Source organism: Felis catus, chromosome A3 (genome assembly GCF_018350175.1).
Source record: "Felis catus isolate Fca126 chromosome A3, F.catus_Fca126_mat1.0, whole genome shotgun sequence".
In the NCBI taxonomy this organism is placed as follows: Eukaryota; Metazoa; Chordata; class Mammalia; order Carnivora; family Felidae; genus Felis; species Felis catus.
Genome location: NC_058370.1, coordinates 113,094,693 through 113,122,040, shown reverse-complemented (window position 1 = coordinate 113,122,040; position 27,348 = coordinate 113,094,693). Strand labels below are relative to the sequence as shown.

The window sequence follows — 27,348 nt, the reverse complement described above, 5'->3', positions numbered from 1 at the left end:
TTTTCAGTCATTTTATGCCTCCCTAGTTAATTTTCCAGGAGTTTCTCCTCTCATCAATTTAATTATAAATTCCATGAGGTATAAGTCATATGAGGGTCACTGGATACCATCTTTCTGCAGGTTATCATACATATACATGAAAATGAAATTTAAGAGTGGTGTGATGACAGTCGATCTTATTTTTCTTCTTTGTGCTTTTCTGTACTTTGAAAATTGTTTGTGGTGAACATACATGAGTTTTGAAATCACACACGTACAAAGAACATAAGTCACTTTTTGAAAACCACCACTATTCCAAATAGGATCAAGTCAACCCCCTGTGATACCTTGACATAAACTTGGGTTATCTGTACTTTTCTAAGTTGGGTTGTATAAATAATCCTGTGAATTAAGGAAGTTGCCTGGGAAGAAGAATAGTTTTGAAATCTGGAGCATAAGACTGGGAAGGGTGGCCAAGGTAGAGAGCCTGGGGTGGGCCTGGCCCCCAGGGACCACCAACGAGGGTTGCATATTATAGAGTGATGAGTGTATTATAAAGACCCTGAGTTTTTGGCTAAAGAAGGGTGTAACACAAAACTTTAAGTCTGAGATCCTATTCAAATGAGATCAGTGGGGTTTTTTTTTTAAGTCACAAATGCACAGTGACAATATTTTGAAAGGTGGAAAATAGACAGCTGACTACTAACTCAACAATAGAAATCAGAAAATCAATCCAGTTTGCCCTGGAGAACCCAGGAATTCCCCTGAAACTGTAGGTGAAGATGAGGCTAACATCAGAAAGACTGGTTGAAAGTCTTCCTAATAAGCAGTTAGATTCCCAGATCCCTTCCCTTACTTTACATAGTTGGGAGTTGCCCCCTCCCTTGGTGTAGCAGGATTCTGGAGGTTTTTTTTCTCTCAAGAAGTTAAAACATGGGGTGTGTAGACTGGGGACCCTGGTCTTTGGATGGGGTCCAGCTGAAAGCATGGATTTTATATTTAAAACTAGAGGGGTACCTGGGTGGCTCAGTCAGTTAAGTGTCCGACTTTGGCTCTGGTCAGACTTCGGCTCCAGTCATGGTCTCACGGTTTGTGGGTTCGAGCCCCGCATGGGGTTCTCTGCTGTCAGCACTGAGCCTGCTTTGGATCCTCTGTCCCCCTCTCTCTCTGCCCTTTCTGTGCTTGCCCTCTCTCTCTCAAAAATAAATGCTTAAAATTTGTTTAATAACTAGAGGTTAATTGAAGTTTGACACCAGATTTCTACTCCCACTTAGATCCTAGAATGTTACGGGCAGAACAGAAAATGTGATTGCTAATAAGTTCTAGGTTTTGTATCCTAAGACTTAGCGACAGAAAAAAGATGTTCTGGCTCCATGTCTGAAAAGCATGGGGAAGTGACTCATAGGTTAGGGAATCATCTGCCTGAATCAGATGTTCACCCCTGAAACACTCGAATGTGGCCAAAGCAAGAGAGGTACTAAGACTACAGCAGTTTGGATCACATGCCTATCCCTGGACAATGAACTTTGCCCCAAATACCAAAGAGTTTCTCAAGGTGGGAGGGGCAGATGAGCTTGCCCTTGAGAGTGGGCATGTAGGCAGACATCACTGGAGATGTCAGCTGAAACTCCTCAGCCTCCCCTGTAGACAATGCTATGATGGAAGCAAAGGTCCTATGAAGGCTTAAAGCTGCCTTACCAGTGTAAGAAATGAGTACACTTTGCATTTCTACAATATATTATGGGGTTTCAAAGTACTTCATTTCATTAGCTTTCCAGAAAAACCCATGAGATGGATATTGTTGTTCCTACTTTATTGATGATTATGGGGGACTCCTTATGGTAATGTGGTCGACTCACTCACTATCCCTCAACTAGATTGAGCAGAGCTGGTAGCAGAAATCCTGTCTTTTGCTTCTTAGTCTGATTGGGTTTGTATGTTAGCACCCCAGTGATCAGGCCCAAATCACAGATTCCTGGATAACTGGGCAGGGGAGGACATGTGGAGGTGCCACTCACAGCCAGGGGACTGTTATGACTGACTGCCCCCTAGTCACCTAGGGTCTCCCCCACGACTGCCTGCACAGCAACCCCAACATGTGTCAAACCAGTAGAGGCTTGGAGAGCGCTTCTAAGCGCACACAGCCAGAGGAGCCACGTGGCCTCCTTTTGGAATAAGACTAAAGAATTAACTTCTGGGAAGAATTTTCCATCTGTTTTCCAGATAAGATTGATTAGAACCATCTACTCAGTTTTGCAGATTCCATGAAAGAATGGATGAATTGTCCCGTCTGGCCTGGCTATGTTTAGTCCGCATTTCTCAGAAGAGTGCTAGCTCCTCCAGGCAGGGACGGCCTCTTTACCTTCAGACCTCTCGAGAAGAGGAGTTAGATGTCCCGGATGTGTGCTCCACGCTGGCCAGAGGGGAGCATGTAGGCTGGAAGGGTGGCCCCATCTGATGTCAGCTAGACAGCTCCCTGTGCATTTTATTCACCCTCTGGTGAGGTTATGGTGGGGAAACACTCTGTATTTGCCAGTCCTCTCTGCGTCCCTTACACCTCCCCCACCCTCTCCCCTCCCAACCAAGTCAGTTCTCTTTGTTATTTTTGGTGTAAAGAACTTTCCTCCCATTAATTTCAAGGCTTCAGAAAAGCAGTTAAAAGAGATTGAGTTGAAGGAAGCTATCTGATCCTGCTTTCTCTACACACACACACACACACACACACACACACACACACACACACACACCATCCCTCCCTACACCTGTGAAGCTGAACTAATTAAAAACGGATCCATCCTTTTGCTTGTTATTTAATAATAGTCTTTGCATTTTAACAGTGAGTCCAGACAGTCTATACTGATTGTGGTTATTGAGGAATTAATAATGCTGTTTTTTATTCCCTGTTTACCGCTCTTTTTCTCTCCTCTCCTGCTTCTTTTGGATCTTTCAAAATTTCCTTATTCCAGTTTCTCTCCTCTAGGGCTTTGGAAGTTAGGTCCTCTGTGTCTTTTCTTGTAACTGGGTGCACGTAAAAGACATTACTTGATGTAACAGAGTCTAAAGTTAAGATCTCCATATTGACATCTTCTGCATAGCGCACAGATCTTGCAAACCTTTCGTTTTGATTGCATTCTCCCATCTGCCGTCTTATCACAGGAAAATTTTAGCTCCGCAGTTTTTCTCTTTTAAGCAGTTTTGTCAAGGGATAATTGACATCGAATAAAAGGTGCGTGTCACAAGTATACAGTTTGATGTCTTGACACATGCATACACCCGTGAAGCCATCACCACCACCAAGATCATGCGTGGCCTCTTAAAAAATAGATTCAGTTCACACTTGAGCTTAACAGGCTGCATGTTACCAATGTCTGCTAGTTTTCAGGGGCTTTGTTTTGCTTAAAAGTTCTGTGGCTTCTGGACAGAAGTAACTGTGATAATTACTGTTCCTCAAAGCCCACTGGGCGTTGTGCCAAGTGCTTTGCAGTAATTACTTCTCATTGCTTTCTTTATTGCCTTTAATTTTTAATTATAAAAACAGTACAGGTTTATTGTAAATAAATGTGCTTGTCAAAAATGGATAGTGTAACAAAGGAAAGACTGGCAATTCTTGAAACCCTTTGTGTTCTTCAGAGTGGATATACGTTTATTGCTTGTCACTGCAGATGTTTTCTATTGAAAACATATATGATTGTGGTAAAATGGAGCTAAATACATAGTGGAGGGGTTTGGGGGCTTAAAATAATAATCATTTATGCACAGTGCTTTCTGCAGCTTGCTTTTTTCACTTCTTACTACCACGCCATCTGCCCATTTCATCTTTTTCACGGCCGTATGACATATGTAGCATTGAATTAATGGCATTGTGATTGTTTTTATTAACCTCTTTTTACTTTTAGGCTATTTTTTTCTTTTTGTTGTTGTTGTGATTACAGGTGTCTCATGGAGTTTGTCTTAACATATGTCTTTGTGTACTTGTTGAATATTTTTATAGGATAAAATCCTGAAATACAGTGCATTATTCCCAGCTCATATAGCCATCTTTCGAGTTGGGTATTATCATTTCCTTTTCACAGTTGAGGAATTTTATGCTTAAAGGGTTAAGCTTACTCAGCTGGTGAGTGGCTGATAAGGGCATGAGAGCCCTGACTTCCCAGGGCTCCAATGTGTCAACATCCTCAACCCTCAACTCACTGCTTCTCCTACTAGTTTGGAAAAATGGTCAAAAAAGAAAAACGTTATTAATGTTGGAATTGTCAGAAGGATTAGCAGGGATTTTCAGCTAATGGTAGTTCTATGGAATTAGAATGCAGGACGTATTTCAAGCAATTTATATTTTCACCTGGCCCTTCAGCTGAGGACACTAATGTGAGAGCTGAGGGGCTATTTTTAGCAGGTTGCTTTAAGCCCTTTATGGGGGGGGGGGGGAGTTGTGAAATAGCCTGTCCATCACAGGCAGCTAGGAATCGCTTGCCCACTTTTTTGTTCCGAAGGAAAGGACGCAGACCATCTGGGCCAGTAAGTGAGGTCCAAAATTGGACTCATGTTTATTTTACTTAATAAATGTGCTCTTGAATAATATGAGTTGAGTTTAGGTTGGTCGAATGCCATTTTTAATGCAGCAAGAGTGCACACATTTCTTGTAATCCTGCAGTGAGTGGCTTTCTAAAATAAAGAATGCTTTGGGAATGTGAACAAATTCCCTGAATTTATGTTGATTATAACTTATTTTTTCTTTTCTTAAGGCAGGGAACTCTATGCTTGGTTGCTTGTGTCTTAGAGTGTGTTGGATGCTACGGCGATATTCGTTAACTATAATGTGGAGTATATGTGCTGTTATTAGGAATGTAGAAAAATATAGTTCAACTTCTCACTCTCAAGTCCCAAATCAAATGACATGACAAAACCACATAATTTTGAAGAGGTGGTTTTAGAAAACCAACTTCCGCCAGGAGGAGTGTGGCTGTAGACCGTGGGCACTCCTATCCTTGTGTGTGGACTGTGGGCCCTATTCCCGTCTCACGGTGGAGCCGTAGGGAAGAGCTGGCTCTTCGCTTACTTAGGCCACAGTCCAGAAAATAAAACAGAAACAAGTGAGGTTTTGACTGACCCTCTTTCACACTAGCACCATCGCATTCTTTGAAAGTACACTGAAATATTTTTGGTCCAATGTGAACATTTTTGTTCTTCATAACTTATTCACATTTGCTCATGTATTTTTTAATGTTTATTTATTTTTGAGAGAGAGAGAGAGAGAAAGAAAGGAAGAGGGGCAGAGAGAGAGGGAGACACAGAATCCAAAGCAGGCTCCAGGCTGCGAGCTGTCAGCCCAGAGCCCGACGCGGGGCTTGAACTCATGAACCATGAGATCATGACCTGAGCCGAAGTCAGACGTTTAACTGACTGAGCCACCTAGGCGCCCTGCTTATATATTTTTTAATTAATCAGTAGTTGATTCTACAACTGGAATGGCCTTTAGAGTTTATGGAATTTTTGGTGTGTGAAGACAATAAGGACTAGGCTCTAGCTTTTAACTTTGACACATTTTGGTTGATTTGATCAAGACAATTTTGGTTTAAAATTTTTTTAAGGTTTATTTATTTTTGAGAGAGAGAGAAAGAGAGAGAGAGAGAGGCAGAACTTGAGCAAGGGAGGGGCTTAGAGAGAGGGAGACACAGAACCTGAAGCAGGCTCTAGGCTCCGAGCTGTCAGCACAGAGCCCAATGCAGGGCTCGAACCCACGGATCGCGAGATCATGACCTAAGCTGAAGTCCGATGCTTAACTGACTGAGCCACCCAGGCTCCCCAAGACATTTTTGGTTTTAAAAAATAGTATTATTCGTGAAAAGGAAGCATCTTCAAAATAAATAATTTAGTTAATATACCTGGTGGAATATAATTCTGAGAGAAATTTTTAGTGCTTTTAATATAAAAATCTTGATCCTCTAAGTTGACATTTATCAGGTCTATTTTAAGGCCTTCTTAAGGCCATAGACCTTTGTATTGATTTCAGGTCAGTTTTGGGAAAATGACTGAAAATATATAGTAAAATGAATAATTTTTCCAAACCCAATAATTCCAGTTTTGGGTATCTATACTTTGGAATTAAAAGCACCAGAAGCCAAAGATAAACATGCAAGGATGTTTAGTGCAATATTGCTTAGAGAAGCACAGAACTGGGAGCATCTAGAATGTTCATTAATAGGGTGAATAAAATATGATATACACTGTGGAGAAGTATGCAGCTATTGAAGAGTACAAATTAAATTATATTATTGACCTTGGAGCCAATATATGTGTTCATGATACATTAAGGGGAAAAATCAAATACAGATTCTTTTTTAATGGAAAGAATAGAACCCCATACATCTATGTATGTAGCAATACATTTTTTGTAGGTGTGTATTATCTTGGCAAGATGGGAGTGGATAGGAGAGAGAGGTTACTAAAATTTTCTTTATGTCTATCTCTATATCATTTGATTTGCTACAATGAGCAAATTTCTTTCTAAACTTAAATATTTTGGAAAGTAAAAAAGAAACATAGGAGTCTTGCTCTTCCAATTCTGCAAAAGGAAACAAGACTTCTTCTATGTGATAATGCAGTTATTCTGACCATTAGAATAGAAATTGAAGAAGAATTTATAGGCATTCAAATACCTACCAAAGCGTCATCATGTAGGCTAGTATTTTTCAACTGTTTTAGCCTGAGCTCCCCTGCATTTGACTGCGCCCTCCCATGTGTTTATCTCCAGGAGCCAAGAAGTTTTCCAGAGTTCTTACTTCCTATGGTTATAAAAAAGCAACACCCACCTCTCAGTTCTGACCTCACCCCTTCACCTGCCTCTCAATTAGAGAGTTTTAGTACAGCATTTTTGGTCTATTGCTTTTCACTAATAAGAGCGGCAATCACAAAGATGAGCCCTGAGAACAAAAACTTTCTGTTTAATTAAAACATGAAGGAAAACTGGAAATTTTCATACCACTTTTTTTTTATGTGCTTCTTAGAGTGCTTTCTTAGTTTACCCCCTCTGATCTACAAATGAGAAAATCTGGTTGCAGTAATATTAGATTCTCATTACTCAGTGGGTTCCTGCTCTGTCTGTGGTCACCTTGTGTGCTCCCAGGCAGTCATGATGAAGAACATCTTATCCAAAGGCTTTCTATACACAAAGGGTGTGAGTAACCCCAAGACCGCAGCCAAGAGTTTGAGCAAACACAGTGTAAGAAAATCATGGCGATGTTTAGTGGAGTGTGTGATAAAAGGAATGAAACTTTAGGAAAGGATATGGAAATGAGGTTAGAAGCTCAGTCCTCACAGATTTATAACCTAGAGGTGGTGACGGTTGGATTAAAACGTGAGCAAGTAGTTTGGCACAAAGGACTGGAAAACAGGACTTGCAGTTAGCTAGCTGGGTTTGGATAATGTGATAAAGCGAAGAGCGGAAGCGATTACATAGAACATTGACATTGTTTAGAATTATAGGTTTCCCCAGCTATTCAGAAGGAGAGCATTCCTATGAAACCTTTTGTAAGCCAAAAATGGCGTAAAGCAATGAAGCACTTACCACTAACGTATATGGAAAACTTTTCGAACGTTCCCACACTCCAAAAATAACTCTCTTAGGCTTTTCTGATACCACATCTTACTAATGGATGCACAAAATAAATCGAGAAAAAACAGAGGCTCACGGAGGCAGTTCAAAACTGCGGCAGCAGCTTGATACTGAGATGCTGGAGGCAGTTCCCGGGGAAGGAGCCGGGCAGTGCAATCTTACGCGCTGCGCTGCCTCTGTAAAGGCAGTGTGCCAAATGCTGAACACCATGTTCGCTTCTCACTTTTTTTGGATTTCTGTCAGTAAGCAAAAGGAGGTGCTAATGTAGCTCTTTTGTAAAAGTGAAGTGGCATAACCTGAACTTTCAAAACGTTGGAGGCCCGCACGCACAATGCTAGCGGATGGATTTAGTATCAAAATAATATGGCTGTTTTATAATTACAACCATGATGTAGCAATTCCTTCCTTCGTACACTGAGCATCATCTTCCAGCCAAGGCTCGTGGGCTTTGGCATGAACCCAGTACAGTTCAGCAGTCTCAGAGAGTGGAGGATGGAGAGAGGGAGGCAAGGGGGTGCCTCGAGTTCACAAATGAGAAAAAGAGGGTTTGGAGCTCCTAACTGTGCTTTCCCTCTGATGCCTGCAAAGATCAAATTGTGCCCACCCCGTGTATTTCGTTATCACATATTTCGAGAAGAAAAATTTTAATTTTTTTTTTGGTCTCATTTTCCCTGAATCAGCTTTGTATTTTCTGCTTTGAAATAGCAACGATGCTGAAACTTGGATAGAAAGGAAATTATAAATCTGAAATTGCCTTTCTATTATTTTCTGTACACTAAATGATTCTCAGAAAAAATGCACAGAGGCAGGCTTAGGAAATTGTTTTTTCCCTCTAAGCAACTTCTTTAAGAAGTAAAGCAGTCCTGGAAGCAGCAGTGGCATTGTGGAAGATTTAGATTCAGATTGACCACTAGTCTGTGGTTGATAGGGGTGCGATCCTCAAATCTGAATGCCAGTTGGTGTCAAATCAGGGTTTAGAAATAAAACTACTGGAAAAGTTTGTTACGGAAGTAATTATGCTAAGTAAGGTGGTTTGTGTTGAGGGTGCTAACCTTTCCTTCTAGTGTTTACTGAATCCAGCTTCAGCTGGAAAGCTAGCCTAGTTTAAGAAGGTGATTCGATGGAGGGAAAAAAAAATCTGCCATAAAGGTAAATTTAAATTAATTAGATTAAGTGAACACAACTTTGCCAATATGTAATAGGGTTTTAAAAACACAAATGAAATTTTACAAAAAGGGAGAGAGAAGAGAGATAAAATACAGGAAAAAGAAAGAGACCAAAAGTAGAAGTCCATTTTTAACCTGGGCTGGTTTGTCCAGAAACTTGGGGCTTTCTCCAGAGATGCTGAAGAAGGGGGGCAGGGTGCTGAGACTGGGCTGTGGGAGCAGTTTCTGGTGGAGGCCGTCCCCTTTTTTCAATCTCCTTTTTATTTTTATGCAGCCGGTCTCTAGTTTGTGAATGGCTTGGGTTCAAAAGGTTCCCTTGTAAATCCATAAATTACAACTACTGTTGTAATGCCAATAATTAGACCCCAAAGTGCATTACAGTTGACTTGGCTATTGCACATGAGTGTAAGCAGGTTTAACTAGAGAAGGATGGGCCAGTCTATGAAAATTTCTGTGGCCCCTAAATCATTTGGTGGGTGGGAGGTGCTGCTAAATGTGGAGGGTTTGGAGTCAGATGGACCTGGGTTCTTTTACATCCACATTTCTCTCTCTTTCTTTCTCTGCTGCTCACGGGTTGTGGGCAGGCTAGTTAATCTCATTAAAGGTCGTCATCAGGGGTGATAATAGCATCTCCTTAGAGCTTTGTTGTCAGAATTCAATGAGTATTGTGCACAGATGCTAGCTTGTTATATATTAATACTACATTAGTATAAAATGTTACAGTATTAATAGATACTAATTGGTATGATATATAATCGTTATTATTCCTTATATATGGCTTTCTGCATACTCCCCTTTTCTCCTAGAGAGATTATAACATTTGAGAGTAGAGAGTTTCATTGTGTATTTTGGTGAGTCTTAAATGCAATGCACTTTGAACATAGACCCTAGATGTGTTCATTTGTTGACAATGATTTGCTTTGTTCAAGGGCTTTAGAGACTAAAACTCTCCACTTTGATTTTTCCACATTTTCTTTCTCTTTGTTACAGGCATGTAGTGAACACAATTCTTATGATAACTCATTGTGCCTGGGTATTTATTTTGGCTCAAGGGAAAGAAAAGGGGAAGAACAAGAGTGAGAGTGAAAATTCCCCATGATACCTAGACAGATGTTAGAAGAAAAAAGAAGAGAGAAGGAATCCAAAAAATGTATGTATTTAAGAAAGAGAAGACTGGGTAGAATTTGCCGAACTTGAGAAGTAAGAAAGTAATGTTGTGTACGCGGTCCCCTGAAAGGAAATGGAGGTGGGGGTGGGGATACAATATGGCCTTAGTACCTCAATTGACCAGCAGGTGGTGTGTCCCCAACTCAGAGCAGCTTGTTTGGAATTTGGCACAAGGCAGACAGATAGATGGGCAGCTTCGGCAGGGGGCAGCTGGCAGAAGAGGTTCCTGCTCTCTGAGCATGTGTACATGGGATGGATACCATTTAGGAATTTCTACCTAAGGGAATGCCTCGTGTAGGCATAGAGGCCCATCATGGCATCTCTGAGAGACGGAATCCAGCTGCTCAAGCAACACCATACTTCTTTCCTCTTCCCGCATCCTTTGAACCTGGTGGTTCCACTACTTTCAGTGATTTGCTATTGAATATTGGGTCCAGGACCAGAAGGGTAGAGAATTGAGACTTGGTTGGGAAGATATGTGTAGTTTTATTAATGGATGGTGAGACTTTGCTGCTCTTGGTCCTTTTTTCTTGATCACATTTCTTGACAATGGCTTTCTCCTCTTTGTGGAGATAATTAAAACATTTAAGGATGATTGCATGTCTCTTTATATAAAAAAGATGTCATTTAAAAATGAACAACTGGGGGTGCCTCGGTGACTTAGTCAGTTGAGCGTCTGAGTTCGGCTCAGGTTCCATGGGTTCCAGCCCCACGTCAGGCTCTGTGCTGATGGCTCAGAGCCTGGAGCCAGCTTCGGATTCTGTGTCTCCCTCTCTCTCTGAGGCTCCCCCCTCGTGCTGTCTCTCTCTCTCTCTCTCTCTGTAAATAATGAATAAACGTTAAAAAAATTAAAAATGAATAACTGATACACATTTATAACAGAAACAGTAGAAAAAAGGTGATAAGTGCAAAGGGGTTGGAAAACACTGACCCCATTTCCCAAAGATAATGACTATTAAAAACTTGATATATAGTTGACCCTTGAACAACACAGGTTTGAACCCACTTGCATGTGGATTTTTATCAATAAATACAGCACTCTAAATGTATTTTCTTTATTATTTTCTTAATAGCACTTTCTTTTCTCTAGCTTACTTTATGGTAAGAATACAGTATATAATGCATCTACAATGCAAAATATGTGTTAATTGGCTGTTTATGTTATGAGAAAGGCTTCCAGTCAACAGAAGTCTATTAGTCATTAAGGTTTGGGGCAGTCCAAAGTTAAATAAGGATTTTCGACTGCAGGAGGGGTTGGCACCCCTCACCCGTGTGGTTCAAATGTCTGCCGTATAACATTTCAGACTTTTACATATGTTCACATGTTTTTTTTAGAAAAATGAGATCATACTGTATAAACTGTTTTATACCTTGTGTTTTCTGCTTAATCTATGCTGAATATTTTTCTGTGTTAATATACTGCAACAACATTACTTTATAATGTTTGTTTAGTGCTAAATCTTACAAATGTATAGTAATTTATTCAACTATTTTTGGTACACAGATTGTTTCTAATTTTTCACTAGTATAAACAATGTTGTGAGAAACATTCCTGCACATATGAAAATCAATATTATTTTCTAGGGATATATTTCTAGGACAGGAACTGATGAATTAAAGGGTATACATATTTTATTTTTTTTAAATTTTTTTTTTCAACGTTTTTATTTATTTTTGGGACAGAGAGAGACAGAGCATGAACGGGGGAGGGGCAGAGAGAGAGGGAGACACAGAATCAGAAACAGGCTCCAGGCTCCGAGCCATCAGCCCAGAGCCCGACGCGGGGCTCGAACTCACGGATCGCGAGATCGTGACTTGGCTGAAGTCGGACGCTTAACCGACTGCGCCACCCAGGCACCCCAAGGGTATACATATTTTAAAAAGCTTTTGCTACATGTCACAAAGTTATCTTTCTTACAGCTGGTACCAATTTATACTCTTGCCCCCAGAGTATAAAGGTGCCATTTTCCAAAACCTCCTGCCAGCATTGGGAATTATTGATTTTTTTTATCTTTGTTATGTTTAGAAATACTAAATAGTATGCTATCATTTATTTAATTTGTACTCCATTTTAGGAAGCTGATTTTTATTTATACTGGTCATTTATATTTCTTTACTTGAAAAGAGATTCTTTTTTTAAAATTTATTTATTTTGAGAGAGAAAGAAACTGAAAGTGGGGGAGGGCAGAAAGGAGAGAAAGAGAGAGAGAGAGAGAGAATCTCAAATAGGCTCTGAGGTGTCAGCAGAGCCCAATGCAGGGCTCGAACCCATGAACAGAGAAATCATGACCTGAGCTGAAATCGGATGCTTAACCGACTGAGCCACCCAGATGCCCCAATATATTTCTTTACTTGTAAAGTCTGTTTTTAAATGTTTATTTATTTTTGAGAGAGAGAGAGAGCATGAGCAGGGGAGGGGCAGAGAGAGAGAGGGAGACACAGAATCCGAAGCAGGCTCCAGGCCCCAAGCTGTCAGCACAGTGCCTGATGGGGCTCAAACTCACAAACTGTGAGATCATGACCTGAGCCGAAGTCGAACACTCAACCGACTGACCCACCCAGGCGCCCCGCTTGTAAAGTCTTTATCATATTCTTTGCCAAGTTGTTAATTATAAACACTATTTATATGTTAAGGCCATTAACCCTTTACCATACAGGTTTCATGTTTTAATCTCATTCTGTCATTTGTGATTTAATTTTGTTTATAGTAGGGTTATTTTTGACATACATAAATTTTACATTTTAGTTATTTAAATATTTAAAACTTTTTAATTGGCTTCAGCTTTTGTGATCATAATTAAAATAAAACAATTTTCATGATAAAAGTATTTAACCATGATTAAAATAATTTTCAGATTATAAAAACAATCACATGATTTTCTTCAAATCTGTGTGTGGTCTTATTTTCACATTTAGTTCTTTTGCCCACTAGGCATTTACTTTGTATATGGTGTGAGGTAATAATTGCATCTTTAATTTTTCCTAATACTTAATTATTCAACCAGCTATTAAATAATTCATTCTTTTCCCACTGGGTTTAAATATCATATTTAACAAATAAACATTTTATTTTTTTAATATATTTTTTTTTTCATTTTTGAGAGAGAGAGAGAGAGAGCGTGAGCAGGGGAGGGGCAGAGAGAGAGGGAGACATAGAATCTGAAGCAGGCTCCAGGCTCCGAGCTGTCAGCACAGAGCCCAATGCGGAGTTGAACTCATGAACTGAGATCATGACCTGAGCCAAAGTCAGACACCTAACCGAATGAGTCATCCAGGCACCCCAACAAACATTTTAATATAGTACTTGTATTTATATTTTCTGGCTTTCTGTTCTGTTTCATTGCTCTGCCTCTTTTAGCAACAGAATCAAATCTTTAATCCTTTTTTTTTTTAGTTTATTTATTTATTTTGAGAGAGAGAGAGTGTGTGCACACAAGTGGGGGAGGGGCAGAGAGAGAGAGAGAGAGAGAGAGAGAGAGAATTCCAAGCAGGTTCCTCACTGTCAGTGCAGAGTCCCACATGGGGCTCAAACCCACTAATCATGAGATCATGACCTGAGCGGAGATAATGACCTGAGCTGAAATCAAGAGTGGGACACTTAACTGACTGAGCCGTGCAGGTGTGCCCAAACTTCTAATTCTTGATGTTTTCAGCCTACTTAATACCCAGTACCCCCCACTCACTGTTGTTTTATAAACTTCTCTTTTAAAAAAAATTTTCAGGTTTTTTTCTTTCAAATAAACTTCAGGATTTCTTTTTGATCTGTTTTTTTTAAAATTTCTGGCATTTTAATCTAACTGTAATTACATTTATAAATTAAATAGAGGAGAATCGACATCTGTACAATGTTGAGTCTTCCAGTCTTGGAAAATCGTATAATGATCCATTTATTGAAATGTTTTTTTATTTTTTCAGTAGAGTTTCATACATTTCTTTATATATTCTTCATTTTTCTTGTTTTTCCTAGAAATTTTGTTATTATTGTTGCTATTGTGAATAAGATTTTTTTTTCCTGATGTTTTCTAACAGTTTTAGGCTATTATGTGGGGCACTCAATTAATTTTATTTTGTGACTGTTCACCTCACTGACATTTCTAATTATTTAAAACAGTTTTAGAAGTTGAATCTATTAAGGGATTATAACATATGCAAGTTAGATAATTTTGTCTCTTGCTTTCTTATAGTTCTTTAGTTTTGTTGTTGTTGTTGTCATCTAGTTGTCTTGGCTTGAATGTCCAGAATAGTGCTAAATGATACTAGTGACAATGAGCATCATTTTTTGTTCCTGATTTTAACGTTAATACCTCTAGGACTACACCATGAGGTATGATGCCTGTGTTTGGTTTGGGGTAATCTTGATCATGCCAGGAAAAATCGTCCTAACTCCATTTCATTAATTAAAAAAAAAAACTGATGTTGAATTTTATCAAAAGTCTTTTCAAGAGTACCTACTGTGCTAATTCCAAGACTTTTTCCTATCATGGCATCTTAAATATTGAGATTATTCACATCTCTATGGTAAACTATGTTTATATGTGAGGTTCGTCTATGGTTTCCATTATTAATCAGTTTGTTTTTACATCAGGGGTATTATGTTAGATTTCTGTTACTTTTGCACATTTGAACATTTTATACAGCCAGGAAATTATCTGTGGCTTGAAACTCAGGGAGAACTTGATTGTGTAAATAATTTGGACTAAAAACTTTCCTCGGGAACAATTTCTCAATACCTTTTACATTGTTCCATGATCATTGATCTGTTGTTTTTCAGCTTTTTGAGTTAGTTTTCTTCTAATTAACTCTTTTGGCTCTACTTACAATATTTGGTGTGGTATTCTCATTACTGAAAACTTCTAAGCATTTGATAATTGCCTTTTTGTTTTTTTTCTCAATCACTGATTTTTCCACTTTTTAAATGTTTATTTATCTTTGGGAGAGAGACAGTAAGCAGGAGAGGGACAGAGAGAGACACACACACAGCATCTGGAGTAGGCTTCAGGCTCTGGGCTGTCAGCACAGAGCCCTACTAGGGGCTCGAACCCACCAACCACGAGATTGTGACCTGAGCCAAAGTTGGATGCTTAACCAACTGAGCCACCCAGGCACCCCCCAATGCATTATTTTTTGAAAGAAGAGTTATATAATTTTTCCAAGAGCTTTGCTCTTTTTTGACTTATACTTTTGCAATTATATTATAGTTTTATTCCAGTCTGGTCATAGATTGTGGTGAAAATAATTTCTTTTGGGCGCAAATCACTTACAATTTTTGGGTGGCCTAATATAAAATTGGTTTTTGTAAAATTTTCTCATATCTTTTCTGAGCAGAATAAACAGAAGACCTTTCTCTTTAATCATTCATTTATTCAGTCAGCATTGTTTCAGCTATGTGTCTCCTTCAAGAGTCAGGCATGGTATTAGGCACCGCAGGATATAAAATGAACAAGTCACAAGCTTTCTTTAAGGTTGTCAAAGTTTGGATGGGACATAGATACATTAAGACCTAATTTGACACAAAGAAATGCAATGGTAGCAGAATTTACAAAAGAAGGGCTTGAACCCTATCACAGCTTCTGGGAATGCAAAGATGCCTACGATTCTACCATGGTTTTGGGGAAGCTTTCAGCACGAAAGTGTAAAAAAATAAATGAATTAGTTAAGGTCAGAGGCAGACTTTTGGAGGCCAGACAATTAACTAGGAAACCGCTGTCATCATTCAGTAATAAATTAAGACATGTAAAAACTGTTAGGAAACAGGAAGAAAAGAGGGGATTTTCACATGTGAGGGTGGCAGGTATTAGAAGAGTCCACACAGGAGGCTGAAGGAGGTCGAAGTGAAATGTTGCAGAAGCCACAAGAGGACACATTTGGGAATTCTTGGCCACTTAGGTTAAGTGCAGCTGAGAGGTCAAGTAAGATGAAAGCAAAAATGTGTCCAGTAGCATCAGTCTTTGGTGACTAGGGGAAAGCAGTTTCAGTAAAGTTGGGAGAAAGAAGCCAGACTATAAGCAGATCTCAATGTAAATGGCTCGTGAAGATGATGGAGGCATGAGGTGTTTCTCCAGAAGCTTAGCTGTGAAGGGAATGAGCGGGTTAGGGCAACAATGAAAGGAGCAAAGGCTCAAAACAAATGGCTTTTAAGACGTAAAAATAATGTGAGCATATTTGGATAATGAGGAAGGTGAGTGGACAGGGAGAGAAGGCATGATTGTTGGCCAAAGGATCCTGAACAGGTAGGGGTCCCAGGGTGAGACACAAAGCCCGAGGGCTGATGGCCTTTGATGGAAGGAGGGCTCTTTTTTTTTAGTTGAAGGAGATGATTGGTACCCGTAGGCATTTGGGACAGAGAGGTGGGGTCTCCCCATTTCTTTGCAAGGCTGAGTGTGTTTGTGGAACCTCAGTTATACTGCTGGATATTGTCAGAAGGGTGCAGGGTCTTGTTCTGCACTGACAGTTCACTTTATATGTATGATTTGGGGTCCGTCCCTTCTTCTCATAGAAATGAGAGAACTTTTATGCTTGCCTTTCTTGAGGCTGTTTCTCTCTCTCTCTCTCTCTCTCTCTCTCTCTCTCTCTCTCTCTCTCTCTGATGTTTTATTTATTTTTGAGGGAGAGAGCATGAGTAAGGGAGGGACAGAGAGACGGGGGACAGAGGATCTGAAGCTGGCTCTGTGCTGACAGCAGCCGGCCCGATGCGGGGCTTGAACTCATGAACCGTGAGATCATGACCTGAGCTGAGTGGTATGCTCAACTGACTGAGCCACCTAGGCACCCTGAGACTGTTTTTTGAAGGATTTTCCAGAAGTCTCTGTCTCATTAACTATGTGGTATGCAATAGACCATCAGAATAACACTGTTAGTTGCAAATAAAGTGACTGATGGATGCCATAAGATCACAAAAGTTTCCAATAAGTAAATCAAAATAACATTTCACATCTTCAATAAGCCTCCTTTTCTGTGTCTGATTAATGATTGTCACATGAGGAGAAAGATTTATGAACGTGACATATTTTAGCACACTGTATTTTGATATCTGTAGTTTATTACTAACTTTGAACTACAGGGGATTGTTTTGAGGCTTGCAAAAAATTTCTGGATTTACACTTTGGGCATTCACATGTTGGTAGCAAATTAGCCCCCTGAAAAATTGGCAAGCCTGAGGAGTTTTGGTCTTTGTTATTCTGGAAAAACACTCTATCCTCTGCATGGAGGGAACTTCTGGTTTAATTCTGTAAATAATTATGAGACAAAACCCGCATATGAAAGATTTCCCACATAAACTCCTCTATTGAGTAAGAGCTCACTTATTAAAAATCAAGGTTGACAGTTTAACAGGCTCATTATGGTTCAGAAATCCCCTGGGGCATTTTAACCTTTTAAAATCTTTTTTGGATGTTCATTTTGCCAAATGAGCTGACTCCCTGCCGTATCTCCATTCTGCCCTGCTTGGGCTCTGATCTTAGAAAGTGTCACTCTTACTATAGCAATAAGTCAGGCGCTACCCAAAGTCAGATAGTCCGCAGGCTTTCCTCGGAGAGGAAGATGAAGAGGACGGGGTGGGGAAATCTGCTAAGGTGAGAGGTCTGAATTCAACTAGGTGCCCAGATGGTCTGGCACCTTCGTGAGCAGCACAGGAAACAGCACGTTGGTTCAACTTCCTTGCGCCAAAGGGGGCAGCAGCACATCTATAAAATGGCTTGTACATTTTGTGATCATTTCTGTTTCCACTCTGATTCCCTGGCTGATCATCTCAATGGCTCTGCTGTGCCCCCGAACGTTGGTACAATCCAACAGATAACTAGAATGTCCGGAGGTTTGGTTTTAAGCTACCTGCAGTCGTTTCCAATGGGTGTCTAGACGAAGCTGTTTCTGATATTCTCCATTAACCCTCACACGTCTGCCCCTCAGCATCACTTGGCACAGCAGCCCTGGCCTTTGCAGTTAAACTTAAGCATTCTTAGACAGTCTGCTTTCCTCAGAACAGGCTGCCTTGTTAACAGCTCTACCGCCAAAGTGAGCCCAGGATGCGGAGAAAACGAAACCAAGATGGAGCACTGCTTCGCTGTATTCCCGGGGGCACCTGGGACGTAGCACCGTTTCCACCTGCTGGGCCGTTCTGTGCTTCCTTCCTTGCTGTTCTAGAGCCCCAGTGAAGACCTGAGTGAGAGGGCAGAGCACAGGGACTGCCAGCCTCCCCCTACCCCACCCCCATCAGCCTTACCCCACCCCCATCAACTTTCCACTTGCAGTGACCTGCCCTCCAGGGTGACTTATCAGATGTTTGGGGTTTGCCACTAAAAGAAAACAAACGGTGGAATGTCCTGCCCTGCGTGCTAATGAAACGGCTGAGCCAGCTCAGGGGTTATGAGGTTTGCGAATTAGGAGAATAATGATCTTCAGTTTCTGACCTCCTGGCACAGGCGGCAGTATTTATCAGGAGGCGCATGTGACTGGTTAAGAGACAGAGCCCCAGCTTGGAGGAAACAGCTGCTTGCGGCATGCTCCTGCATTTGGCAGCTGGACAGGCAGGGTGCTGATGTGAGGACTAGGCGACAGAACCGCCCCAGTAAGTAACTGGAGAACTTTTTCGTGTGTGTGTGTGTGTGTGTGTGTGTGTGTGTGTGTGTGTGTGTGCGTTTTGTAAGGCACTGACAATTTTTAATTTTGATTTTGGTTGCCCTCTGGCACTAAAGGAGGTATATTATTTGTGTTATTTGTGTTGTCTGTTGGCAATAGCCATTTGTATTTTTACTGATTTTTTTTTTAGAACCTGTCATTTGCAGCAATGTTTTCTGACTTAAAGTGTGAATGAGGCATACTGCTTGATTCCTATCTAGGAAAACAGCAAGTTGATTTCCTGGTGTCTGGGATGTTCATGATCCGTGGTGTTTAGGTTCAAAGTCAAGTTTGAGATTATGAGGTGGAGAGTGTATTAAAGTGAATTGATGACTAGGTTCGATTTTAATCAATTTTTACCGTTGAAGCTTGCAAAATAGTGTTTTCAGAAATTTGTATGTCTGCCTTGACCATTTCTACTCAACTTTGAAAACTCTTTCATTTAACAATGTATAACAATCTGCAATATAGAAAACTAACAAAATAATATTGAGATTTAGATTAGAAAGCATGTTTGGGTTTCAGGCAAGCTTCATAACTCATCAAAGACATATTTTCTAGCTCTTCTCTTGAACGAGCTTTTTCAACTTTGTTGCTTTGACGCTGAATTTTTTAGTCACCCCTGGTCTTCCTTACTTTAGATAAAGGAAAGTTAGTGTTTTGATGATGCTCAGTGTCCTTCCTCTTGCCTGGATTATTAAAAAATGTTACCTGAAGTTGATTATCAACTCTGGGGGCAGAGGGGAGGGCTTCCAAATAGCTGAGATCTCTTCTTTCTCAGGTTCATTCAGTGGTGCTGGGGCTTGCTCTTAGGAGAGCACAGAGCAGGCATTATGCTGGAATGGATGTGTTGTTTGGAGACTTTTGTCCTTCTGGGGTAGTCACCAGCCAGAATGTTTCAGAAAGGAAAAGGGGAAAGGGAGAGGACAGCACCCGTAATGGATGAGGTAAACCTCTGGAAGTGACAGGTCTCTGAATCAGAGCATTGAGCGAGATAACCAAATCAGTTCCTTTTTCTGGATTGTCTGGACATTAAGGAAGGTGGGGGGAGGGGGAGTAGGTTGTTTTGATTTGAATTCTTACCAAACAGTTATTTTGCTTGTGACGAGCACAGGGCACCCTGAAGTGTGTTTGCTTCTCCAGGTGACGGATGGATTGTCAGCTATGCTCAGGCTGTCCGGTTTTCTTGCAATTTCCGCCCCCTGCCTGGATGGAACACAGCTCTCCCCGCCCCACCTCCCTGCCCTGGTATGTGGAGGGCAGACTGGAAATGACCTGGGGCACGCTGGTCCCGCTGCAGTTTTCCTCAACACACTTGGTCTGGAGTAGCACACTGGCCAAAGATCTGGGGTGGAAGCACTTTCGGATGACCCTCCGAGAAAGTGGCTAGTCTGGCGCTGGGAAGTTTCTCCCCTTCTTTCCCATAAAATGGAAAAGATTCGACAAGACTCAGAGTATTCAATGAGACAAAAAGTTATTTCTAACTCCGCCATTTCTTTTAATGACATTTGTGTGAAGTCCTTGATTTAGCCTGTGGCCACATGGCCCAGTGACTTCCCTATTTGACTACAGGGCCCTAGCTACCCACTGGGCCACTTTTTTAGGGAGTTTGCTGCTGCTATAGTTTCACTTTTACTGCGAGTCTATTGGAAAAGAACTATGAGGTGAAATTGATTTCTCCAGAATAATAGAGACCCCTTCAGTAAAATGGAGGGTCTCACTGGCTATCTCTAGAACAGCCTTCGGAATTATTCAAGTGCTGATATTTTGAAGGCCCACAGACTATTTTGAAAAATCCAATGATATCTTGACTTTCAAAATATCAACAGAATAATAAATAATTATTTTACATGTAGGTAGTATGTCCATAGGGTCAAAGACTTTCAGATCTGGATAGGAATTTTAGAGTGTGCAATTGAGCGCATTTCAGAGTTGAGAAAATTCTAACCAATGTGTCTGGGTCAAAGTGTTAGTCGCAGAGCCAGGAAAGAGGGCTAGAGGCTTCTGCCAGGATTATTCTATTATTATTGTAACATTAACACTGATAATTATAACTTGAATTTATTGAGCACTTTGCCAAATGATGTGCTAAGCAAATGTATTTATTTTCTTATAATCTTCAGAGTAAGTCTATGTGCTATATATTATTATTCCAGTTTTATAGGCAAAGAAACTGAAGCTTGGGGACCCCCTTAGCTGGGCAATATGTAGCACAGACCCAATTGGCTCCTGGAACGGACACCGGAAACTGCACACATTAAAAGACTTAACGTGGAACACATACACTAATTCCACACATTTAAACTTAAAAGCTTAATGCTTAATGACATGCTTAACGGGATGCAAATGAGAATGTTTCAGTGCAATACAATTAGACACACAACGTGTGTTAAGGCTCTTTCGAACGGTCCCTGGCAGGAAGGGCGAGGTTTCCCCTTGTGACAGTCCAAGCCCAGGCTGTGCAGGGTCACTGACCTGCAGCCTGTTTTTCTCTCTGAGAGTAGTTCAGTGATGGCTCCCGCACTGGTCAGAACAGCAAGTTTGAGCTTTATGATTACCCTGGAATACACCACTCTTGTTGCCCTTTCTGGCCTTTTCTCTCAGCTTTTCCTGTCACTCCTTTCCTTTGGAGGACAGCCACTCCACCTGTACCCCACACCAAATAGCTGGCTTGGTGGTGATAAAACTATGAGGCAGACCTGTACATTGTTGTTCAACCTGGAACGTTGGTTGTCCAAGTAGGGGGTGGTTGTTCATGAACAGAAGCAATGTACTCCTTTTGTTTGCTCCATTTGTTCTGAGCTGTGAGGGGAGACGATAGGCTGGGGCACCGAGGTGACGGAGGAGAGGTGTGCTTTTCTCTGCACACTTCCCCGACCTGCATATGGTCGCCATACTTGCAGGCCATGAACCTGCAGCTTCTCTGGCTCATCAGCCAGAGACCAAGCTTTAAAGAAATCTTAAAAAAATCTCAAAATTTCATTTGGCTCTCCATATTCCTCCATATGGTTCAATGTCAAAATTAGGGCGGCGATAAGAAAGAGCACTGAGTAATGCACATGTAGCAGAAGGGTCCTTTGCTTAATCAGGAGGAGAATTAAGTATGTAGACCAGTCATGGATGTCTTTGAGAAAGTGGTCAATGTTTTTTCAAAGCTGTTATATGACAAGATTACACATTCTGAAGATCAAGCTCCATATAGCAAGAAGGGGGAATTTTTAATCGACTTCTCACCTACTGATGCTTCTAAAACTAAGCCCAACTCCAGAGAAATCAGCAATATAGTCTGCTAAAACAGAACCACTGGAAATTACCTCCAGTCCTTGGTGGGAATGGCTTATTTTCATGGCAGTTGGCATAGTCCAGTGGGTTATTTATACAAGAGACACATGAGACAGACTCAGAATCACTGCAGAGTCTGTAAGGTATACTCCAGAGCTGGTTTAAAGCAAAATAAAATGTTTGGTTATCTTCTTGGGACCTTTTAGGATGAGGAAACAAAATTTGTGATGCCATGTTGGCTGCCTTTGTTTCTTTGTCTTTCCCAGAATGTGTATTCCAAAGAACCTGTTCCGGAAGAGTTAACTCCCTTGGGTCTCATTTTCCCTTTGCAGTGATCGCTCATTTACAAGCCGTAGAGTTGTTCAGCTGTTTGTATGTCACATTCCCTTTGTTTTAGGGATTTGAAAATCTGGGTTTTGTGGGGTGTTGTTGCAGTTTCAGATGATCACAGCAGTCTCTCTGGAGTCCGTGGAGTAGGTTCACTGTGTTGGATCTTGAGCCCTTTTGTAGTATCGAGAAGACAGATTCCTGCATTTATGTAGGAATTTTCTGGTGTAAGGCGCTTCCTTGCACTTTGCCACAATTCTTTGGAATGAGGGATGACATCATCACCATCACCACTGTTTACAGTGAGGAAACTGAGAATGAGGGAAGGTGAGTGAACTTGTCCGTGGTCATGGGACCAGTAACTGGGAGTGCTCACCTAAGTCCTCTGTCTTCTGACTCTGAATAATACCTGTAGAATTGTCCTCTGTGATCAAAAGTGCTGTAATTTGTATTATCTTCTGATGGGCAAAAGTTAAATGAGAGACTGATTTGTGATGTACCATCCCATGCATGTCAGTGATGGTATTTCCAAAGCCTACGGATATTTGGCCTCAGAAACAAGGTCAGCCTTAGTTATAGACATGGTAGTATTTGCTTGGGGTGGTATTTCTAAACAAACTTGGTCATTTTCCTCCCTGCAGATCCAACGTAAGTTGGAGTCATACTAACTACGGTATGATGTAATATTCAACTTTTATAAGGTATCTGGGTTTTTTGTTTGTTTTAGATATAAAAAATGCAGTCTGTTGTCCAGCATGTGCTCCATTATCCCACAAAAATCATTATTGGAACAAAATAATGGAACAAAAGCATTATTAGAAGTTCTGCCTGGTTACAGTACCCTTATTCACATGGGAAATAGTATACTCTGACTACTAGCAACAGTGTCCCCTGTGACCACTTCCCTCTGCAAAGTTATCTGCCCACTACTGAGAGAGTCCTAGCTCTCTAGAATAATTGAGACTCTTCACTACTAGTCAGTTTTCTGGTATGGTAACCCAGTTCATTGTATAACAGTGCTATCTGTATGTTGGCAAGGTCATAAAAATGACAGCACAAGTGCCTGATGATTTTATGATGCAGCTGCACATTTTAATGGCTATGGCTTTGAGGTGGGGGTGTGGGGGACAAGGGACAGCTCTTTGACCATAACAACTGTTACAGTGTTGTTGTTTCTTCAAAGTAGCTTTTTTTTTTTAGTATGAATGTGAAAGGTAGCCTTCTTTTAATTTAAAAAATCCTGAACAACATTTAATTAATGAGTTGACACAAAGAGCATTTTTCCTTAGCAACTACTGTAGTAATCAGAACTTTCTGCACCTTTCAAGAAGACAAAGAGGGAAAAAATTAGAAAGAAAGAAAGAAAAGAAAAGAAAAGAAAAGAAAAGAAAAGAAAAGAAAAGAAAAGAAAAGAAAAGAAAGGAAGGAAGGAAGGAAGGAAGGAAGGAAGGAAGGAAGGAAGGAAGGAAGAAAGAAAGAAAGAGAGAAAATAAGATGGTACGTTAAAGGCTTAGCTTCCTGGATTCCAGCCTGTAGAATAGGAAGTAGCCCCTATTGTAAGTGGAGAGTTCAACTCAATATATGAATGATTTGCCTGCCTGCACATACCCTAACATCTTGGAAGTTTCTATGTGATCAAACCAGTCATTTTATTTCTTGAAGACTCGTCTATTCAAACTGCTGCTCTATCTTTACTCGTAACTTTGTGCTGCTTTAGGAGGATCTGTCTCCACCCCACAAAATATTCCAAGAGCCTTGCCTAGATCATTATGCCATTAATTTGCTTTTGCATTGTAAGTGTTTTAAGTGAATGTGTTCCAGGTACAGTCTTTGACAGAAAACTAGTGATGGGGAAAATAATGTGGAAAAAAGTTTGTCATTAGTTCCAGAACTTCACTTTAGTCACTTTGCTGCTGCTTCATTGTTTCAAAAATCACAGACAAGGTGGGTACCTGGGGGGGGGGGGGCTCATTTGGCTAAGCATCCAGGGTTAAGCATCCGGCTCTTGGTTTCAGCTCAGGTCATGATCTCATGGTTGATTTGTGAGTTCAAGCCCCATGTTGGGCTCTGTGCTGACAATGTGGAGCCTGCTTGGGATTCTCTGTCTCCCTCTCTCTCTGTGTCCTTCTCCCACTCATGCTCTCTCTCCCTCTCTCTTAAAAATAAATAAATAAACATTTTTTAAAAAGTGTCTTAAAAAAATCACAGACAAGTAACTACATTTGAATGTGTTTACATGATTTTAATTGCTTTTCTTTCTCCCTTCTGAAATATTTGTATTGTGATTGAGACCTTAGCAACTGATGAACTAGGAAGGCAAGGGGCTGGAGAAGAACTTAGGCAAAGAGGCCATCAATTTGCCATGGAATAAGACTCCAAATTAAGAAAGAGAGAAAGAGAGAGAGAGAGAGAGAGAGAGAGAGAGAGAGAGAGAGAGAGAGAAGGGGGTGTGGGAGAAAGAAAGAAAGAAAGAAAGAAAGAAAGATGAAAAAAAAGTCTGTTCAGTCATGCCTCTGTTTTGTTTTGAGAAAATAATTATTTTTCATTTCATTTAACAATTCAAAATGAGCAGAATCAATTTTCCTTGGAGACTTTTATATAAGTTCACTTTAGGAAGGTACCAGCTAGAGGTTCCTATTCAGGAACTGACACACTAGTTTGATAGAACTCTTTGGACCCAGAATCGAGGAGCTTGGAAGGACAAATAGCCTCATCTAGCCACACCCTGTCAACTTGCCTATGACTATCAAGGAGGCATGTTCTCAAATATCAAGTTAACATAGAATTCTGGAGCTCAAAAAGTACTCAAGAATTTAAAACTTTTTTAAAATGGAAGAACTGAGTATAATTTCTGGAAAAATCTGGAAAAATCATACCCTGGTTTCAATTTGACTGAACTTTGGATTCTGCCTTACTTTCAGTTCTGCTTTCTAAACGTAGAAAGTATTTCGTGTATACATGGAATGCTTGCCATTCAAAATCATGAGTTGACAGGATGTTTTGCAGATCGCTGTTTATGGCAAGGACAGTGCTCAACTGAATGGTGGTGCTCTAGGTTTCTCTGTTGTCTCTCTCTCCCTACTCATTCAGATTCTAAGATGAATCTGTCTCTCTTTTCCTTCTGTAGTTGGCATTTATTTTTTTTTTAAGTTTATTTATTTTGAGAGAGAGAGAGGGGGAGAGCATGAGTGGGGGAGGGGCAGAGAGAGAGAGAGGGAGAGAGGGAATCCAAAGCAAGCTCCATACCGTCAGCAGAGCCCAACATGGAGCTCAAACCCACAAACTGTGAGATCATGACCTGAGCCGAAATCAGGAGTCGGACATTTAAACAGTAGTTTAATGTAGTTGGCATTTAAACAGAATCTGCTGCTGGGAGAGGAAAAAAACTGATGTTTATTTTCACAACGTCCAGAGGTAGACATTATCATTGACATTCTTACAGAAGAGAAAACTAAATTTCAGAGAGGTTGAGTATCTTGCACATGGTCACAAGCCAGGGAGTAGTGAAGCCAGGGTTCTGGTCCTAGTCTGCCTGTAAACAAAGTGTGTGCCTTTTCTACTCAACCACACTTGTCTCTCACTATGTTTATGTTAAAATCTGGTGCTCACTATGGGAAGGGCAGCCATTCTGTGGAGTCTGGATTCTGCTGGCCTTGTCATGTAACCAACATTACATCATGCCCAATACCTAGCCATTTCCATTAGAGGAGTGCTATAGCACAAAGAGACTTCATAGGAATCTGTGGATTTATGACTGCATCCCATAGTCTCCTTGTAGCCTGCACCCAGAAAACACTCATCCTGCTTGCACTGTTGAGGTGTTCTCTCAGCTGTGGCATTCTGCACCGTGGCCAGTGTTCTCTTGCAGAGCCTAGCCTCTGGCTACACTCAAAAATCATTACACGATCTCAGATGATGACAAGTATAAAGAAGATCATGACTGGAGGACCTGGCTGATTAACAAGCAGTGACCGTTTGCTTTAAATTATATTTGGTTTTTATGAGAAGTGACATAATGTTGGCATCAAAAGAAGCAATCATACTCGCTTAATAAATTGTTTCTTGGGGCCATGATTACAAATAGATAAAAGGGCAAGCAGACCTTGAAGCAGGACCAGTGGAACATATCTCATGCTATTTTAATTCTCTATGTTTTAGAAGAAATACTTCCTTCACCCTCTCTTGGAAGCTGCAGGAACTGTGGTCGACTTAAGCCAGTGATGGTGGTTTTACTGTGTAAGAATTGAGGTTTTATCTTTTCACCTATCACGATGACTGAGAAATATATCACACATAGAATTCTGCAACTCTTTGGAATTTTCTCTCACATCAAGCTTGTGTAATAGAGGCTAATACGTTCAAAAAATTGTTTTGAGTTTTAATTCTCAGATACGGAGATTTTACTCAACCAACAGTTATTAAAACTTCAGTAACTACAGTCTAGTTTATGGGACTTCTTATGTGGAAGCTGGAGTTTACATTTAGGTAACAAAAGTTAAAGAAAAAAAAGCCCCAAATATATTTTCCTATAATTAATTTGGCAAGTATTTTTAAACATATGCTTTCTGCTGCCTGTTGCACTAACCTGAATAATGGCACAAACTTTACCCTGGAGGATATTACCACCTATATTAAGCATACCAATATATTTTTTAAAATCACAATAATCATAACACACAAATATGTGGTCTATAACAAAGGCTTGTGTAGAGTTTTGTGGAAGCTGGGGAAGAGAAGATGACTATTTGTGTGAGTTAAGGAATGTTCCTTAGATTTGGTGACATTTGAACTAGGTTCAAAAGGACAAGTAGTCATTGTTCAAGAAGAAAAAACTGTATTTTAAAAGTCTTCTTTCCACAAATAACATGTAGCTTGGTAGAGCTGAATCAGAGGGTACCTGTTGGAAGAGGAACTGGAGAAAAGGCTCAAAGATAAGGGTATTCTGATGGCTGAGGTAGTGTTTGCCCTTCTGCAGCATTTAGATATTTTTGAGGATGATTTAAAATTAAAAAAAAAATTTTTTATTATAAAACATTTCCAACATATACACAAGTAGACAGAGTAATATAATGAACCCCCTTGTATTCATTACCTGACTTCAACAATTTTTGATGACCAATCTTGTTTCATTTCTATCCCCATGCATGTTCTCTTGTTCCCATATTAGTTTTGACACAAATCTCAAACATTTAATCATTCCAC

The 27,348-nt window shown here is 40.4% G+C and overlaps 1 protein-coding gene across 10 annotated transcripts in view; it reads left to right on the top strand.

Annotated features, from left to right (window-relative positions):
- RASGRP3 (RAS guanyl releasing protein 3) overlaps positions 1-27,348 on the top strand; it is a 105,681-nt gene that overhangs the window by 12,709 nt on the left and 65,624 nt on the right. For 6 of the 10 annotated variants that reach the window (XM_019827694.3, XM_045054698.1, XM_045054697.1 and 3 more), the window contains exon 2: positions 18,342-18,487. The exons of 2 other annotated variants lie outside the window; for them this stretch is intronic. The gene's annotated coding sequence lies outside the window, so the exon portion shown is untranslated. Of the gene's footprint in view, positions 1-4,413; positions 4,495-18,341; positions 18,488-27,348 lie in introns of those variants that run through there. 2 more of the 10 variants (XM_011281145.4, XM_045054695.1) reach the window with 2 other exon arrangements.